The 18,670-nt window shown below is 38.0% G+C and overlaps 1 protein-coding gene across 1 annotated transcript in view; it reads right to left on the bottom strand.

The window, feature by feature from the left end:
* CDH13 (cadherin 13) overlaps positions 1 to 18,670 on the bottom strand; it is a 579,181-nt gene that overhangs the window by 490,608 nt on the left and 69,903 nt on the right. The gene's annotated exons all lie outside the window — the stretch shown is intronic.

Below are 18,670 nucleotides of genomic sequence, written 5' to 3'. Positions count from 1 at the left end.
GTGTTATAAGGGGCTGAAAAAAGTAAACTAAAGAGTCTAAGTAAAGGTAAGCATTCAAACAGATCTCTTCTATAACTAACAGAAGAGATTAACATTAACATTTCTCTACATCTTGTTGAACATTAGCATAGTATTATTATTTTCAACTTGTGCTTATAGTAGCTTCATTATGCTGTTTTGACAGATGCCACTCTCTTCTATAGGTTTCAAAGTCATGCTGAAAATCAATGTGCGCCATTCAGATATCTGTTTTGCACAATTCTAATCAAAATGGATTACATTTAAAATAAAAATAAATAAATAAAAAAATTAAAAAGAACAGAGAAGGTGCAGCCTATGGTCAGATAATGGCTCATGTACATGACTATCCCATTGGCTCAATAATACAGCACCTGTAGAAATCGTAGAAATCTATGTGCCAGTACTGTTACTTAGTATGTCTCTGTTATCATTCATAATGTAGGCATACAAAAAATCTATTAGAATACTGAGAAAAAAAATCGTAAATTGCCACTAAACAAAAAGATTATACATTTTTTGCACATCTTTTTACATTTCAAGTTTCTAACTTATGAATATATATAGAAATATTTATCTATCTATACACATCTATCTATCTATACACATCTATCTATCTATCTATCTATCTATCTATCTATACATATGTATCTACACACATATCTCTATCTATATACACACACATACACATATGTCTATCTATCTATATAGACACACACACACACACACACACACACACCTATTATATATTTTTGAGGCAACAATTGTAAAATAACAATTCTGATGTCTAAGTATAATAAAGTGCTTTCCCTTGGGACTGAGTATAACAACTGATATGAAACTGAGAACTCTTAAAAGCTTCCCTTACAAACTCTGAATAAAAATGTGCCCCTTCCTCCCACCACCTTAACAGGTACCTAATATGGGTTTTTAAAATGGAGTCGTAAATTGTAGTAATCTAGTGCTGCACCGCTGTTCTCTAAGAATAATTTTTCTTAATGGCCCTGTTAAATCAAATACTTGTTAGCTGAGCTGAACAGTTAGTGGATTTCTAAAATGAAAGCAGCAACATTTGTCAGGTGTCCAAGGCCCATCATGCAGAACGTATGTACTGACTCACATTTACTTGTAGGAGATCATAAATTTGTGCTTTAAAGGGACACAGAGGGGGAACGATGTCCTGCACCATATTGATACATGGGAAATTATTGGCATTTTATTTTACAGCACAAGCCTGGAGGACAGAAATGGCTGCACATCGCACCCATGGTTGATACTAAAGCTTGGTCAGCTACATTAAAAACCAACATCAGAAGTTACTATATAATTTGATCAAATCACATTGCCTCATGTACCATGTGCAGGTCTTCTGATACACATGGAGTCCAATGGATAGATAGACATGTAAAAACTAGTAAATGGATTGTCATTTGGTACCGTGTCCTAATTATTTTATCATTGATGGAATGTGAATAGAAGGACTAATTTTGTTCACTATTGTTCTTCTAAGTTGGTCTATTTAATTAGCATCACTTTGGGCATACCTTCTTAACATTTGTTCATGGAAACCAAAGGGGTTGAGGGTATCTACATCCTCTACATATGACCACATCTGATCTGCATGTGCTTGAATCTAAGAGGGGGGTGGTGCACTTTTATGGAAAAGGTATGTAAACCGATAGGGAAGTTAAACTGAGTATATTGGGCAAAGTGAGGTCTTTTGAAACATGTTTGTTTATGTGGAACATGACCAGGTGTGCTCTGTATATCAATTCATCGGAGGGCTTCCCCCACAGACAGTAGTGTTCTTGTTCTAATAGCTAGGTATATCTACTTCGTATTTACTTCTTTGTATTGCCTCTTGCTTTGTCTTTGGCTTCTTGTTGCACTTTTTGCTTTGTCTTTATAACATAAAGTTGTAACCTGGCGCCTGATATCACACTAAGCCATGTGTCAGTACTGAATGAATCAGATGATCGACATAGGAGCCAAGCAACTTTTTCTGACCTGGTACAATTATAAATTTAGCAATCAGAAGAATTATACATAAATACTGGCTAACTAGATTCTCCATGGCTCTCACATCTCAGAACTAGTTGTATAGAACAGATAGCAGCAACCAAAACTTGTCTGATGCTTTCCTCTATAAGATTAGTGCTAGACCATCTGGAAGTCATTGGAATTACTTTGATAGACAAAATGATAATCTGTAAATCCAGTTTCATATGACAACATTGTTTTTTCATTGAAGTCTTAAATCTTATAAAGCATTAGTCCAGCTTTGTTTCTGAAGTAAATGTACAAAGCACATAAGACAAGAGAGGGGCTAGGTGGTTAAAAGTTATTGCTCTACATACCCCAACCCTAAACACAACTCTCATGGTATGAGCTTGATGTAATCTTCCCATAAACCTGTGAAAGTTTTTGTACGTTCTTTTCTGTAATCAGTCATGTATGGATCTGATGATATTCATGAGCAATGTCTTTCAGAAGGAAAGTAATGAATTTGCAGACATTCTTAATTCTGCGGCTGCCAGCAGACTGGTGCTGGGATATCCATCTCTGGAGTATTTGCAGAGGTTAGACGCATGTAACATTTATCAGATGCAGGGTTGTGGCTCCAATATCTGCTTTAATATAACAAGTTGTAATGCATGACAAATCACACAAACATTTACTTAAGGGAACAGTTTAATATATCAAGAATTTTTTGTTGGTTTCATAGTATCCTGAACACTTGTCATTGCTCTGTACCTCTAGTCTTCCACACATATGCAGGAAATGGTCAGTGCATAAGTCAGTAGCAGAGATAAGAAAGGTCCGGTTATTTCAACTTTCCAAAGATCTGGTCTTCTAGAAACAAAACTATGTATGAACAGGTTTTACCTCCAACTGTCCATTACAGATAGCAAGGATCTTGGAAATTTTGAGGAGTTAAAACATAAAGTATAAATGAAAAATATATGACTTTCTAACTTGCTAGCTATGTCATTGAAATAGTTCTTTATAAGTTAAAGGGAGTCTACTACCACAACAGGTTCCTGACCCTCAGACCCCACATTAAATTGCTATTAGAGGGGTCTTAAAAAAGTGGCCCCGCATATTAACATGTTAACAGGACTAGATCAAGTATGACCTTTTGACCCTGCTTCCAAATAATTTGAGTTGATTCTAGGGGCATTTTGGCCCTTGTGGGGCACATTTACAGTTTGATCCTGTCTACCCTATTCTCAAAAAGAAATATATCCCATTTACCAATATCACCATAGCCCATCAAGCCCTCTGGGAGAATACCTATAAATGACACTTGACTGGGACCCAGGGTACTCAACTGGGGCTTCCATGCCACCCACTAGTTTAGATTTATTAGAGGTCTGATGACATACAGTATTCCCTTTTGAAATGATCATTGATAAACTTATCGCTAACACAAAAAATGTGCAACTAAAATTTATTTAACATGAAATATCCTGCAGCCAATTTCATCCCAATTGGTTAATTTGATGTTGACAGTAATCTTACAACTTCAGTTTAAAAAGTTACTCCATAGATCATTATCCATTTTTAAAATGCTGCCTATGAAGTTATGAAGTGCACTTGTGATCACCCGCTGCCTTTACAATGAAAAAGGGAATTTTGAGAAATTGCCAAATCACTTCAAAATAGTTTTATTAATTTGATGCAAATGGCATCACCCAGGTGCCAATCTCCGATCTGAATGAGTTGCTTCCCTTATTAGCATTCAGTACGGGCCTGCTCCCTGCTCGACTTTGCCTGGCAGGGGGAGAACATATTAAACTGCAAGATCCACATGTCTATTCCAAATTTGCTAAAGCAATTGCCAGTAAGAGCCATAAATATGGCAGACGGATCATGTGAAATTAGGGGTTATTTCATGCAAATATTCAGTTTTGTTCCCTGGGCAACACAGATTATAGATGGCACGGAGCGTAAGCGTTCCTTCTGGTTAATAGTACGGAAAGAGCTAATTATTACCCCCTGTACATACGCTCCACAAATGCTTATATTTATCATTCTGAGATATTTAGAGAAATCACTGGGAGGGGGCTAATGTTGGTCTTTGCTCAATAGTTATATTTTATTACAAAATGTAATAAAGTCCATTCTGCTGTTTAATAAACTTTAGCCTTGGTAAAAACTAAAGTTAAAAATTATTTTGCTATTGATTGATTAACTGTGAAGCCAACATGTCTGTACTATATAAGATACCTAATAGGATGTATTTCATATTTGGGCTATGGTGTCATAGAAAAGGCGCTTGCTTTTTTTTTTTTTAACATCCATTATTACTAAATTATAATTGAAGTCAATGGAATGCACTGAAGTCAATGGAATGACCGTCTAATGCACATAGGAGACAATTTATCGAAGGGTGCGAAATATACACTGGTGTGAACAGCCCATGGCGGCCAATCACAACTCAGGTTTCAGCTCTGGTGAAGGAAAAGGAGAGCTGTGATTGGGTGCTGTGGGCAGTTTATACCCGTGCATATTTTACACCCTTTCCTAAATCTGGGCCATCGTGTACTGATTGACGTTTTTTGCACGGACGTCAAATTAATGTTCATGGCAATTATACGCAGACTTTATTTTGCAAACAGACATTATTATTAGTTGTTCACACACATTTTTTTCACCATCCTTTCGTTTTTTTACTTCTATATCCAATAGACCTTCAGAAAAGAACCACACAGTGGCTAGCACTAGTGAATATGTAAACACAATGAATGAGAAGCATTGTTGCAGACGTTATGATAGGGTACACTGTCACAGTTATTCTTTAGCTACTTTAGAACCTTTCAGAAGAGGAAAAGGTTTAATCAGTAATTGCCATGGAGCTCCCTTGTGTGACTCTGTTCACACTACTGTCAGAGGCTACTCTCTAAGCATTTGTTGGCAATTCCATCATATTTAAAGGGAAGAACAGCACTCAGCACTATTCTTCCTGCAAAACAGCAGACATGATTTATTAATATTATTATTATTAATTTATTTACTTATTTATAAAGCGCCCATTATTCCAGAGTGCTGTACAAGCCATAGGGGTTAACAGACGGGAACATTACAAGATCAAAACACATTACATGAAACCATACAGATTCCATCAGTTAGTGAAGTCCAATACCAGGGAATAGAAATATCCAGAATCTGATTGTGCTACATAATCATCAGAAAATGTCTGTCTTGTAAAAAGCAAGGAACCTATATAAGTTAGACACAATCAAAGTTTATGTTTCCCTTGACAGCCAAATAGAAAGCAAATTAGAAAGTTACAGAACTTCTAAATGCAATGACTGAATTTCATATACAAAAAATGGAGAAACCCTTTAAAGGGGTTATTCAACAAAGATCTTTTTTCTTTTAAATCAACTGGTTTGAGAAAGTTATATAGTTTTGTAATTTACTTCTACTCAAAAATCTCAAGTCTTCCCATACTTATCAGCTACTGCATGTCCTGCAGGAAATGTTTTCTTTTCATTCTGGCACAGTACTCTCTGCTGCCACCTCTGTCCATGTCAGGAACTGTCTAGAGCAGCAGCAAATCCCCATAGAAAACCTCTCCTGCTCTGGATAGTTCGTGTCTTGGACAGAGGTGGCAGCAGAGAGCACTGTGTCAGACTAATAAGTATGGGAAGACTTTAGATTTTTAAATAGAGGTAAATGACAAATCTATATAACTTTCTGACACCAGTTGATTTGAAAGAAAACTATTTTTGCTGCATTACCCCTTTAAGGGGTGATAGACAAAGTAAAAAAAAATAAAATCCCTTAACGAGAAACTATGAGCTACACCAGCTTTATTAGTCATTGTCTGCATTTGGGTAGGATACATTTATAGGCTGCTTTTTCATTTTTGTATTGTATATGATATAATGTGGTAATATTTGCTTTATGGGAAAGAGGAATCCCAATCTCATAAATCTTAAATTGTCCCAGCAGGACTATTCTTCTTGATAATGCAAATGTCTAGGGCCAAAATAATTGGCATAGAAAAGTGATTTGCGTTTTGCTACATCTGCAGGCCTGAAATAGCATCTGATGAGATAAAACATTACCTACTTACAATGGACACCCAGCGAACAAGGATTCTGGCATTTCATCAAAGCAATTAACTCAGAGACTTGGAGTGATAATCTATAGACATTCTTCTGGTGGATGTTCTGGTATTGCCTTTAATCAGCAGTCTTACTAATTATATATAAAAGCTTCACCTTCACATAAAAGACCCTAAATGGAGTACGGTAAACACAAGCGTATGTTTTTAGTATCATAAAACTTTACAATTTAAGTCTACACTCTGCATAAACAACGGCCACTGTTTGTTCCCTGTGCAGGAACATCATTTTATTTTAGTTGGAATGCAGGCACATTTGGGTATTCCTGCACTCCAATTAATCATTGAAGTCTATGCAATGTATAGCCGTCAGAATGTCTGCACATTGTGTGAAAGAAACGGGAACAACAGCTGTTGTTCGCACTCTAGCAGTGCCTTATTTTAAGGCAAGAACGGCTGTTTTTCTTTTTTTTTTTTTTATAACCAATTTTTTATTGGGATTTTCACATTTTCCAAAATACACTAACAGAGGACGAGAATACGTCCCTAAACACACAAAGTAACAGAACAAAAAACAAGACAAAACAGAAAATGGCAGTGCAGATCAGTTCCTACTCAAAGAAATCATAAAAAGGGAAAAGATAAAAATGTACAGCAGAAGAACGGCTGTTGTTTTAATTGCCCAAAACGTCCATTTTTGTCTTAAAAAATAAACTGTGTGAACATGGCCTATAGATACAACACTAGCCACTTAACTTCACAAGTTACAGTAAGACAACTGTGTTGATTTAATGATAACATTATAAGGGTATTTATACACATTAAGGCTATGTTCACACTATGTAAAACTACGGCCGTAGTTCTCGCCGCAGAACTACGGCCATAGTTTTGCGGTGTGTAACATAGCCTTATGTTCAATGGGATCTATGCCAGAGCGTACACACATCGTATACGCTCCGGGCCGGGATCCCATGCGGCGCCGGAAAAAACTGACAAGTCAATTTTCTGCGGCCGGAATTCAGTGAATTCCAGCCGCAGAAAGACCTGTCAGTTCATACAGTGAAGCAAGCGGCTCTGGCCGCTTGCTTCACTGTGGGCTATGGGAAGCTCTGATTCGGGCGCGTGCTGATGCGCCCGCATCAGAGCTCTGCGGCCGGACGGATCATCCGGTACCGGCCGCGATGATTTGGGCACAGACCGGCCGTTCCATGACCTGGCCGGGGTCACGGAACGATCGGTCTGTATTTCAGGCAGTATTTGGTCCTCATGTCAGGTCCTCATTGCAACCAAAACCAGGAGTGGATTGGAAACACAGAAAGGCTATGATCACATCATGTTGTAATTGAGTGGATGGTCATCATTTAATGGCAAATATTTGCTATTATTTTAATAGGCTGTTGTATTGAAATAATGGCAGTTATTTACTGTTATATGGCGGCCATCCACTCAATTTCAACATTATGTGAACAGAGCCTTTCTGTGTTTTTAATCTACTCCTGGTTTTGGTTGCTATGAGGACCTGACATGAGGACCAAATACAGCCTAAAATATACTGTGTGTGAACCCAGCCTAAGTGCTAAAGTTGCAGTTTAAAGGCCATATCAAAAAGTTACACATTTGTACAAAATTTAAGAAAATAAACAAAAAAGAAAACAACTTTATCCCATATATAGAGAAATAAAACAATTATACTTTAGCCAAAAGAAAATAAAGTATTTTCCTGCGTGTAAGACTACTTCTTAACCCAGGAAAATCCTCTCAAAAGTTAGGGGTCAGGTATCGTCTTATTAAGCAGGTGCAGTCGCCGCATATGGTGGAGCTAATAAAAGGGCAGGGCAAGCTGCAAGCATCCGGGGTATGTTAAAAAAGAGATACAGTAAAGTGGCGCTGTGCCCAGAAAAACACCTCTATCACCTGTCTGACCGCCATTTTATCCTACCAGTATTACTATACCTCCTTTCCTGCATCTCAGATCTCACTGCTGTCTGATGTTTTTTTATTAGTTTTTATTTTGTGTGCATTGGAATAGGAGTAGTCTTATACAGTGAGTATATCCAAAACTCTATATTTTAACTGGAAAAGTTGGTAGTCGTCTTATACGCTCAGTCGTCTTACACGCCGGAAAATACAGTAAACATTATAACAATGTTCTGTACATACAAGAATATTTTCTATAAGACTGATATTTTTTATAAAACAAAGTGTACAAGACTATTACTACTAAAAGGCTGTTCACACAACGTAAAAAAAAAAGGGTGTCTGCTTTTTCTTTTTAAAAAGACGTCCATTATTGCCACAATTTAACTGACTCCAGTGCAATGAATTGAAGTCAATGGCATGACGGATGACCAATGCACACAATGTATAAAATGACAGACGTTATCTGAGAAAACGCCAAAATAAAGATCATGTCAATTATTTTCAAACCTCTTTTGCAAACAGCCGACATTATTTTTTTTTTTGTTCACACACTTTTTATTTTTTTATTTTTTCACCATTCTTTCTTAATTTTTACTATTAAATTCAGTGGACTTTTCAATTGAAGACACACCCAAAGGCCAATTAGTTCACCTAATGCTGTGTTTACATAGAACAATTATTGTTCAAATTTTCGCCTAAACGATCGCATTTGAGCGATAATTGTATCGTGTAAACACAGCAAACGATAAAGCGACGAGCGAGAAATCAGTCATTTTGATCCTTTAACATGTTCTCAAATCGTTGAAAATTCGCAGATCACTCTGTGTAAACAGTCTTTCACCGATTTACCTATGTTAAAGATTTAATCATCTAAACGCTGATCATTATAAAAACCAAATTGTTGCTTCAAAATCGTTAAACGATCCATTGGGCGAATTATCGCTCCGTGTAAACGTAGCATAACCTAGAATAATGTGGAAAAAATGGAAATGGATCTCACAGCACTGGTAAAATCTAGAAAATGTATTGAAACATAAATAAAAATAACAAAGTGATAAAAATCACACCAACGCATTTCGGGTATAACCCTTAATCATGGCAAGAATAACCTTGAATAATGTACCAACAACCGTCATTGCAATGATGGGCGGCCAATCCTCAAAATTACAGACATCATTTTGGACTCAAAATGATGGACGTCATTTAAAAATATATAAACTGGCAAGAAAAAATGTTGTGGGAACATAGCATAATGCTGTTCTACAATTATCTAGATCATATATATAGATGGATTATTTACTATGGATAAATAATGACATGGAGTAAAATCAGTACAAACCACTGTATGCATTGTATTGCTTATTTTTATTAAAACATTGTTCTGGAGAGTATGTGTGGGGTGTATATGCATTTGTTCTAAAACCTCAGGTCCTTTGGTGCCCATGCAGTAATATTAGGCATTTAGATTTGGGATTCAACCTGGTCAGTTATCTATGGACCTGCTGACACAACCTGCTCTGTTCCAGTGTGAACCACATGGGGGAGGTAGCCTACAAGGTAGGGGAACAGGGAAGATACCTACATGAGAGGAGGGGGCTAACAGTGAAGATAGAGTTCTAGTTTGCTGTATAATGTACAGTACACTGCAGTTCATCTTTACAGAAGAAAAATTTTCCAGTAAATCATGTGAAATATAATCTAGAAATCTAAACTATTTTGGCAAAGGAAAGTATGAAGAGATCACTTGAGGTCCATGACTTATGCTCGGTGCTGAAAACAGCAATAAAGGTTTCTGTATGGTGTGACTGACCACTCAACATGCTGTAAAATTCACTTCAGTCAATTTAGATGAATGGAAATCTCAGTGTAATAATGCCCTCTGCTCATGGCACCCGAGCAGCTGAAACAACTTTCAAAGAGCAACATCAAATGCGCTGAGGAGCGGAATGTGAATGGTGAACTCATCCTATTGTTGGATACACTTGTTAGGATGAGGTCGCTGCTTTTAGAAGCTTCACACCTGGCAGTGTTGCACACATCTCCTGTTCATCTCACATCTCAACCAAGTTCTACCACCTTCATAGGAATCCTGGTCCTGGGAGACAATGCCCTGAGATGTCAAATGAAGCCCAATGAATGCTCCTACATCTCTCCATATCACACAGTGATGAAGCTTCAGTTCTTGGTTTTATACTGGGAATAATATTAAGACTTACAAGTTTTTACTGCATAGTATTATCCACATGGGAGAGAGGTGTGTAAAAGTTGGTTATGCTTGGTGCAGGGTCTGAAAAGACTAAGCTAAAACGAACCATACACACGTGAATTAAACTCACTTAACCCTAGATCTAAATAATAATAATTTAAAAAACTTTAGATATTTAACCTAACCGTACTGATTTCTAGAACAGTGCAACCACTATATACAAAAATGGTGACCCCCCTCAGGTACTTATGACAACAACGGAGAGGCAGACGTAGACCCTTCTCTCCTACCGTTTTCCACATAGCTTCTGACATATCAATGCCTGTAAAATCTCATGGGAATAGAAAGGGTTAGATGCGGCCAAAGAATTATAGAAATAAAGGGCTGTACGAATAAGCCAGTGATCAATTGTGTAGCCCTGCCTGCACTATTTTCAGGCCATGTAATAGGCTCAGCACCAATCTAGTAGATCACCGTAAACAAAACCATCTCAATAATGACAATATCTGTACACTGTTATGAAATACTTTACCATGAAATAAATGAGTGCAATCAATAAAGAAATAAGGCATCTGACACAAATGTAGAAATGGTATCTAGCTGTGCAGGATCACTCAATAGTAGCGATGAGCAAACCAAACCCGACGAACCTGGGATCATTTCGAACTTCTCCAAAAGTTTGTTTCTAAAACAAACTGAACTGAGTTGATAGACACTTTAACAAAATGGCGGTGTAAAATATTTTTCAGGTGTTTTAAGACAGGTGTTTTTAAGAGCAAGGGCAATTTAGAGTTAGAAAGTGAGGCAGGGCTGCTTTAGAGTAGGGGCTGTCAATCAGTGTGTCAGTTAACCCACTGAGGCACTTCAGGTTACATCAGTTCCCTGTGTTTAGTGTGTGGCACTGTGCTAATTGTGTCACTGTTCCCAACAACATTTTTGCTGGCTATATTGGGTGAATTTAACCCACTGAATCACCTGGTATATTATGTACATTCCCTGTTTTGGGTATATTTTGGCAGCATCATACGTTTCTTATTACCAAATAAAGTCCTTGCCATCTTGGCTGCTGCCATCTCCAACAGTCTGTCCTTGGTCTCTTTGGGTGGAAGAGAGTGCCACTGCTGCTACTGCTGCCATCTCCAACAGTCTGTCCTTGGTCTCTTTGGGTGGAAAAGAGTGCCACTACTGCTGCTACTGCTGCCATCTCCAACAGTCTGTCCTTGGCCCCTTTGGGTCAAACAGAGTGCTACTTCTGCTGTTACCTCCTCCAGGTCTGGATGCAAGACCCTCCAGGATCAAGAAAGATACTCTTGCTTTCACTGCCACCACCAGGTCCCTGTGCTGGGCCCCTTTGGGTCTAAAAAAGTGAAAGTGCAAATGCTGGTGCTGCCACTTCCATGTGTTTGTTCTAGGCCACTCTAGGTAAAATAGATTGCCACTCATCGTGCCACTTTGAAGTGTCCACTACTTTCCTGGGAGAAAGCATGATTTTATGCCACTGATCCGCCCACTGCTGTTGTCTATGGAGACAATGTAAGTATGCACTGCGGATCCACCAACGTCCACTGCTGACCAGCGCTAAAATGTAATTTTTCACAGCTGATCCACCAACTTCCACTGCTGTCCTGAGAGAAAGTTTCATTTTCCAACACTCATCCACCGAAGCATCTTCTACTAACAGCTTTAATGCTGTAATGTGTCAAATATGATGAAAATGAAATTGACCTTTTTCACACTATGAAATTTTCACTTTTTTCACTGTAATAGCTACTGCTACCTCACAAACCTATTCTCTGTAATCTGTAATGTGGTTCATTTAGGTTCCTTTTCAAAAGTTTGCTCATCTCTACTCCACAGGGTTGGTTCCCTTCACCAGCCTGTTCGGCTATGTATTTGAAGTCAATGAACTTTAAGTTCAACTCCTTTAGTAACGATCATTATTTTTCTGGAATATCTAGAATTCACTGTGTCTTCAGCTTTGCTACCTATCGACCAATTTATCATTCTATATATGATGTAATGTCATAAACCTACCAGACTTTATATTTCTATATCCAATATTTCCTTTTGGAGAAATCCTACTATTAACTTTCACTCCTATATGTCCCAGACCCTCAACTACAAGTAAGTATAGCTTTGTTTTACGGCATGATAAGGAACAAATACTACTACTACTACTAATAATAATAATAATAATAATTATAATAATAATTTTAAACTTGCTTTATTTCACATCCCCTGTTGATTTACAATTTAAAAAGTTTTAACTACAGGTGCCCTTTAATTACAATGCTAGGGGCATTGGGGGTACAATACTTTCTCTTGCCGAAGGTGCTGCCAACTAATTCTACGCCACTGCAGAGCATAGTATAACATTAAGTGTGGCGGCTGTGTAGTGTATGGCCCTCAAATTATTTTGTATATGCCCAAATGCTTCTCAACAGGAAAAAAAAGTCCCCTTTCCCTGCCTTAGACATTATCAGACCTAACATTTTTGGATTTTTATTTTTACTTTTAGGCCGTCTATGACATGTGGTCTATGTGAGGAGTTGCCTTAACCATGTGACTACCCTTTTTTGATAATTGTAAGTATATAATAATAAAAATCTCCTATAAGGCGTTTTATAAGATCATATTATGTTATCTTAAAATGTCCACTCTTAATAAATAGAGAAGATGTAGCATTATTTTTTTTTGCTTGTCCAAAATGTGAAATGAAGGAAAGAAAGAGCAGCGTAATCTGCCCTTGGTGATGAGATGATTTAGTTTTAAAGTACATGATGATATGTTTTATGATTTGTACCACATTTTGAGTGAATAGTGTCCTTCTTGAAGACTGAATACGTCAACAAGGTTCAGATGCAGACCTTTCATTAGAAAGAGAGATGCTTGGAATCTTCTCAACAAGCCAGTCTGGCCTTTAATATATAGGTAGATTCTGTTAGATATCACCCTCCAGAGAATTTTCTACATGAGCGATGACCTTGACTATAGCGAGGTTAATGATGGTAGATATTCTCCAGAGAGCTGTCCCACCTTTCCTTTATCACTTTGAATTTTTGTCAAGTAGCATTTCTTTTTTGAAATATACATTTCACTTGGAAATAACAATCCCGTATAATTCATTCAGCAGTAAATACATACACGTAAAGGGGCAGCAGGGAAAGCCATTGAGCCGTACTGTTCTTTGGATAAGTGGGATGGTCTTGTTTGTCTGATGTGATGTTGAAGACAAAGTCAAGGAAGATACGCTAAAAATGATATGCAACTGTATCCTTGAGTTGCCTCTTGATGTATTTGTGCATTGTCAAGAAAAAGTATACAAAGTAAGTGGGTTTCATTTCAAAACCAATAATGGAGATCTCTAAGTGCTAACTTGTGGTATAACATCCCTTTTATTTCATTCCCTGTAGACAACAATGAGGGTAACACTTTGGCTAATCAACTTCCCCACTATTGTTCCCAAAGTAATTATTAGCATATGTTTTTTATGGATCTTGGTCAGGGACTACTAAAACCAACCCATTGGACATTAACAGAGCCTATGCCTTCCTTGGAGGTATTCACTGAGAGGCTGCCATTGCTTCCTACACATAGCAACTAGTTGGCTTTATCAGATGTGCAGAGTATTTAGTAGTTTTCATGGTAAAGGGACATATACTGTATGCATGAACATTCCTGGTTGAAGATCAAAAATATTCCCGGTTTAAAGGCCCCATTGCCAAACCAAGTTTCCTAAGGGCAGTAATAATTATAGGGTTATCTCCAAATGAGATTTTTTATGGCATATCAATTGGATATACACTTAGAAGACACTTACATATGTCTTCCAGTATCTGCACTGATATTTATGATCATTGCAGGGATAAGCAATATGGGCAGAATGGTGGCTCAATATAGGGGGGAGCGGTGGCTCAATATATTCAGCACAGTGGATCAATATAGGCAGCACAGTGGTTAACACTGTTACTCTGTAGCGCTGGGGTGCTGGGTTTACATCCCACCAAGGACAGGGAGCTTGTATGTTTTCTGTGTTTGTGTGTTTCCCACATCCAAAAGACATACAAATAGGTGAATTTGAATTGCGAGCTCTAATGATGACAGAGACTGATTGGAGTAAGGTAGAGTGCTACTGAATAAGTTAGCGCTATAGCAATAAAGAAATTCTTATTATGTAAAAACATTTTCTGCATTAGAACTGGGTGCTATCTTTTGACAGTTTTGTTTTTTAAGGTGCCCATGCGTATGCAATGGCCGTCAGTCACACATCTATCTCTCATGTTCAATACACATGAATTTCTCCGCTAAGCGTTCATGGTTCTCAATGGGGAGAGGGGGTAGGTTGGTTCCAGGTAGCTCTGGTGGTAGCTTATGTTCCTTAACCCTTTAAGGACGGGGCCAATTTTCGTTTCTGCGTTTTCGTTTTTTCCTCCTTGTGTTTAAAAGGCCATAGCACTTGCATTTTTCCACCTCGAAACCCACATGAGCCCTTATTTTTTGTGTCACTAATTGTACTTTGCAATGACAGGCTGAATTTTTGCATAAGGTACACTGCGAAACCAGAAAAAAATTCAAAGTGTGGTGAAATAGAACAAAAAAAAAACCATTTCTTTTATTTGGGGGGACTGTGTTTTTACGCCATTCGCCCTGGGGTAAAACTGTTGTTATGCATGTTCCTCAAGTCGTTACAATTAAAACGATATATAACATGTATAACTTTTCTTTTATGTGATGGACAGTAAAAATTTCAAACCATTTTTAACAAATATACGTTCCTTAAAATCGCTCCATTCTTATGCTTATAACGCTTTTATCCTTTGGTCTTTGGGGCTGAGTGAGGTGTCATTTTTTGCGCCATGATGTTTACTTTCTATCAGAACCTTGATTGCGCATATACAACTTTTTAAATGCTTTTAAATAAATTTTTTCTGGATTTGATGCGACCAAAAATGCGCAATTTTGCACTTTGGGATTTTTTTGCGCTTACGCCGTTAACCGTGCGAGATCAGTAATGTTGTTAAATAATAGTTCGGGCGATAGCAAACATGTTTATTTATTTACTTACTGTTATTTAAAACCTGGGAAAAGGGGGGTGATTCAGACTTTTATTAGGGGAGGGGGCTTTTTACTTATAACAATACTTTTTCTTTTCTTTTTTTTTACACATATACTAGAAGCCCCCCTGGGGGACTTCTAGTATATACACTTTGATCTCTCATTGAGATCTTTGCTGTATAGTTATACAGCAAAGATCAATGAGATCGGCACCGAGCCGGGGACGGCGCCATCTTGGAGCGGTCCCTGGCCAGCAGCAGTAACGAAGATCGCTCCTCCGGGACAACGTCCCGGAGGAGCGATCTCCCCCACTAGACACCAGGGAAGTGCTGCATCCGGTAATCGGATGCAACTGTCATGTTTGACAGCTGCATCTGATTACTGTATTAGCAGGCACGGCGATCGGACCGTGCCCGCTAATACCCGCGGTCCCGGGGTTACAAGGGACACCCAGAACCGCAGCGATTCAGAGCGGGGTCGCCGTGCGGCCCCGCCCTGAACACCTCTTACGGGCGCATGACGTACGGGTACGTCATGCGTCGTTAGAGGGTTAATACAAAATCTGTCAGGCAGTTAAAATCCAGCAGCCCCAGTCTTTCTCTACCTTACATTATCTTGAGATGCATTTGATGTTGCCTAGGCTCGATGGGATCGAAACATTTTGATGACTTTTCATTAATGTTTATAGGGGTATATAGAATGGCATGGCAGGCCAACTGAGGTCACTAGGCAACAGAGCTGGTAGATAGCTGAATGACAATACTAAAATACTGTTTCATAAAACATTGGGTAAGGACCAATTGCTTTGACTGCTTACATTTTCATTCCATTCAGTTTGGACCATCGAGCTCAGCATAAGTTGCTTATTTCCTTTCCCCATTTATTTCATTCACCTTATGCATCTTGAATGAATACATTATGCATGGTTGTGCCCTTTAATAACAGAGATATAATTTTTGATTTTTAGTCAGACGTTGACTGTTCAAACATTTAACATTTCTCACACTAGAGGAACTTATGTCAACATCCCATTCCATCCCTACTATCAGCAGTTTTCCTGTATGGGGAATCGTTCTTTGGATGTGCATAAAATTATTCATTTAAAGACCATCAAGCAAAAAGAAAAGAGAAACCAGCAAGGTGTTAAAGATTAATACAGTTTTTCTAAGTGAAGCAAATGTCACACACATCCATTGTAAATATTCATGGAATATCTGCATTATGCATGACCATTAAATGTGTTTGCAACATTCACTTAGCAGGAACAAGGTTGAGGCTGTCCTGTAATGATCTAGGCAGACAGGCGGGATGGGGTCAGAAGGCTCAGATAAACTGCTTATTTACAAGCATCCAAAGACTTCATTCATGTGGATTCATGTCTATAATTACAGAATTCTACTGACCTAAGAAAGCTTATTAGCATAGATGTCCTTTTAAATACATATTGTACTGTACTAATAGATGGATGGATAGGGTATAGATACAGTACATATATGGAAGGATCGTGTGGCCAATGAATAGTACCTTTATTTGGCACTGTATTGTGGCATTATGAGGCAAAGGAAACTCCCATGGTATTAATTTTCATAAAAGACTGATCATAGGAGAACCATAATAAATTAGCCTAGGCTCTGTTCATTCCACCATCACACAACAGACACCAATGGAACCCTACGGACCTTATTAACTGTCAAATCTGATGTCTCCGGTGATAGTGTAAACACAGTATAAGTGGGCTTGGTAAGAGATGTCAGATATGACCACAGAGCTATGATCTCAGGAGAAGGCTCTTAAAGTCAAAACAGTACACATCACTTATTAATGTTTATTATTCCATTTTGTTATAAATGGAGACTGAAACTGTGCAGTAATACACATATCATCCTCGAGCCCTGACTGCATCGGTGATGACTGTACATGGTTTAAGTAGTGTTCAGGTGTATTATCTCCTTATTTGTAATATACTGTTATTTATAGTAGATTGTAAAAAAAATCCTACTGTCATTTGTATGTGGGTGACATGAGGACAGTGTATAAAACCTTAGCTCCATTTCCCGAGGGGTCATTGATAATAATGTCTGAGAGTGGTAGGGTACAAATCCCCATGGTTTCACAAAGCGTATGACAGCTCGTCTACAATAAGTGAGAGGTTTTGTCCTTGAGTGATAAGAACAGAATACACTTGAATGTTTTCTTCATCCCTGAGATGATGTGAACAGAATCAGACCACTTTCAGGAACCATTACTTGGCACAGTAAATCACTGGGGTTAAAGACAGACATATTAAACACGGCTGCTAATTCTCTGTTTAGCTCATTGTCACACACAACACGCAGAGTCAGCTGGATTTTAGGGAGAGATCATTGTATTGCTTCACTTTGGATGCTTATCTATACAATCTTCCTGGGCTCCATTCATCAGGATGATCTGCCTTTTTTTCTTTTTTTTTTTTGCAAGATTTGCAATGGTTGTACTTTGTGTTTAAGCATTGGGGGTAAATGTCATCTAAAATATTCTGCTGATCACCAACCTATAGAGAACTTTGACAGAAATCAATAAACCACTAGATGGTAGGAAAATTCTAACATATTTTAAGAAGTTTCTTCACCCCCCCCCCCCTTAAAAGGGTCCTCTCCTCTGATAATAAGCTGTGGTAACAATAATCAGATGATGGGAATTGTAGTTTTGCAACAGCTAGAGGGCCAAAAGGGGTTATCCAGTGCTACAAAAACATGGCCACTTTTGCACCGCTCTTGTCTCCAGATTGGGTGGGGTTTGAAACTCAGTTCCATTTAAGAAACCACACCTGAACTGGAGACAAGAGTGGGGGAAAAGCGCTGGGTAACCCCTTTAATTCTTCTACAGCACTACTGCTTGGCAAATGAGTGATACCTTCTACCTAAACAGGCCATGATTGTCATGTCCCTGGAAGTCCCTTATAATCCCATTGACTTTTAACTCTGTACACACGTATATATTCTTTTCATTTCATACTGTGCAAAAATGTTTCTGGCTTTTGATTATCAGCACTGTATAAGGTTCTCCAGCCTTGTATTTCCAGCATTTTACTCTTATGATTTCCTATTATACCTTTATGAAAGAAAAAAAAAACACTTTCCTTTAAGTATATGACTAAGCGACAGGTGAGCCTGGATTTGCCATGTCTATTTTTAAAAGCTCGATTAGTCATTGGCAAACCACAAATTCTTTACCCTCAGACATGAAAAGAAAGAGTTCTCAAAGGGAAAAGATTTTGAAACAAGAAAGGAAAAAAAAATAAGAACAGTTACTATATAAAACACCAAAAATGTTTAAAGTATACTCAAGTTTAAGGGGCTTTATATAGTATGTCAGAGCTTTCTCCTATAATGAGACTTGCACCCATACTAGTAGTA

This window comes from Dendropsophus ebraccatus, chromosome 4, assembly GCF_027789765.1.
Source record: "Dendropsophus ebraccatus isolate aDenEbr1 chromosome 4, aDenEbr1.pat, whole genome shotgun sequence".
Classification (NCBI taxonomy): Eukaryota; Metazoa; Chordata; class Amphibia; order Anura; family Hylidae; genus Dendropsophus; species Dendropsophus ebraccatus.
Note: the sequence above shows the minus strand (reverse complement) of the source record. Positions and strands in the feature narration are given on the sequence as shown.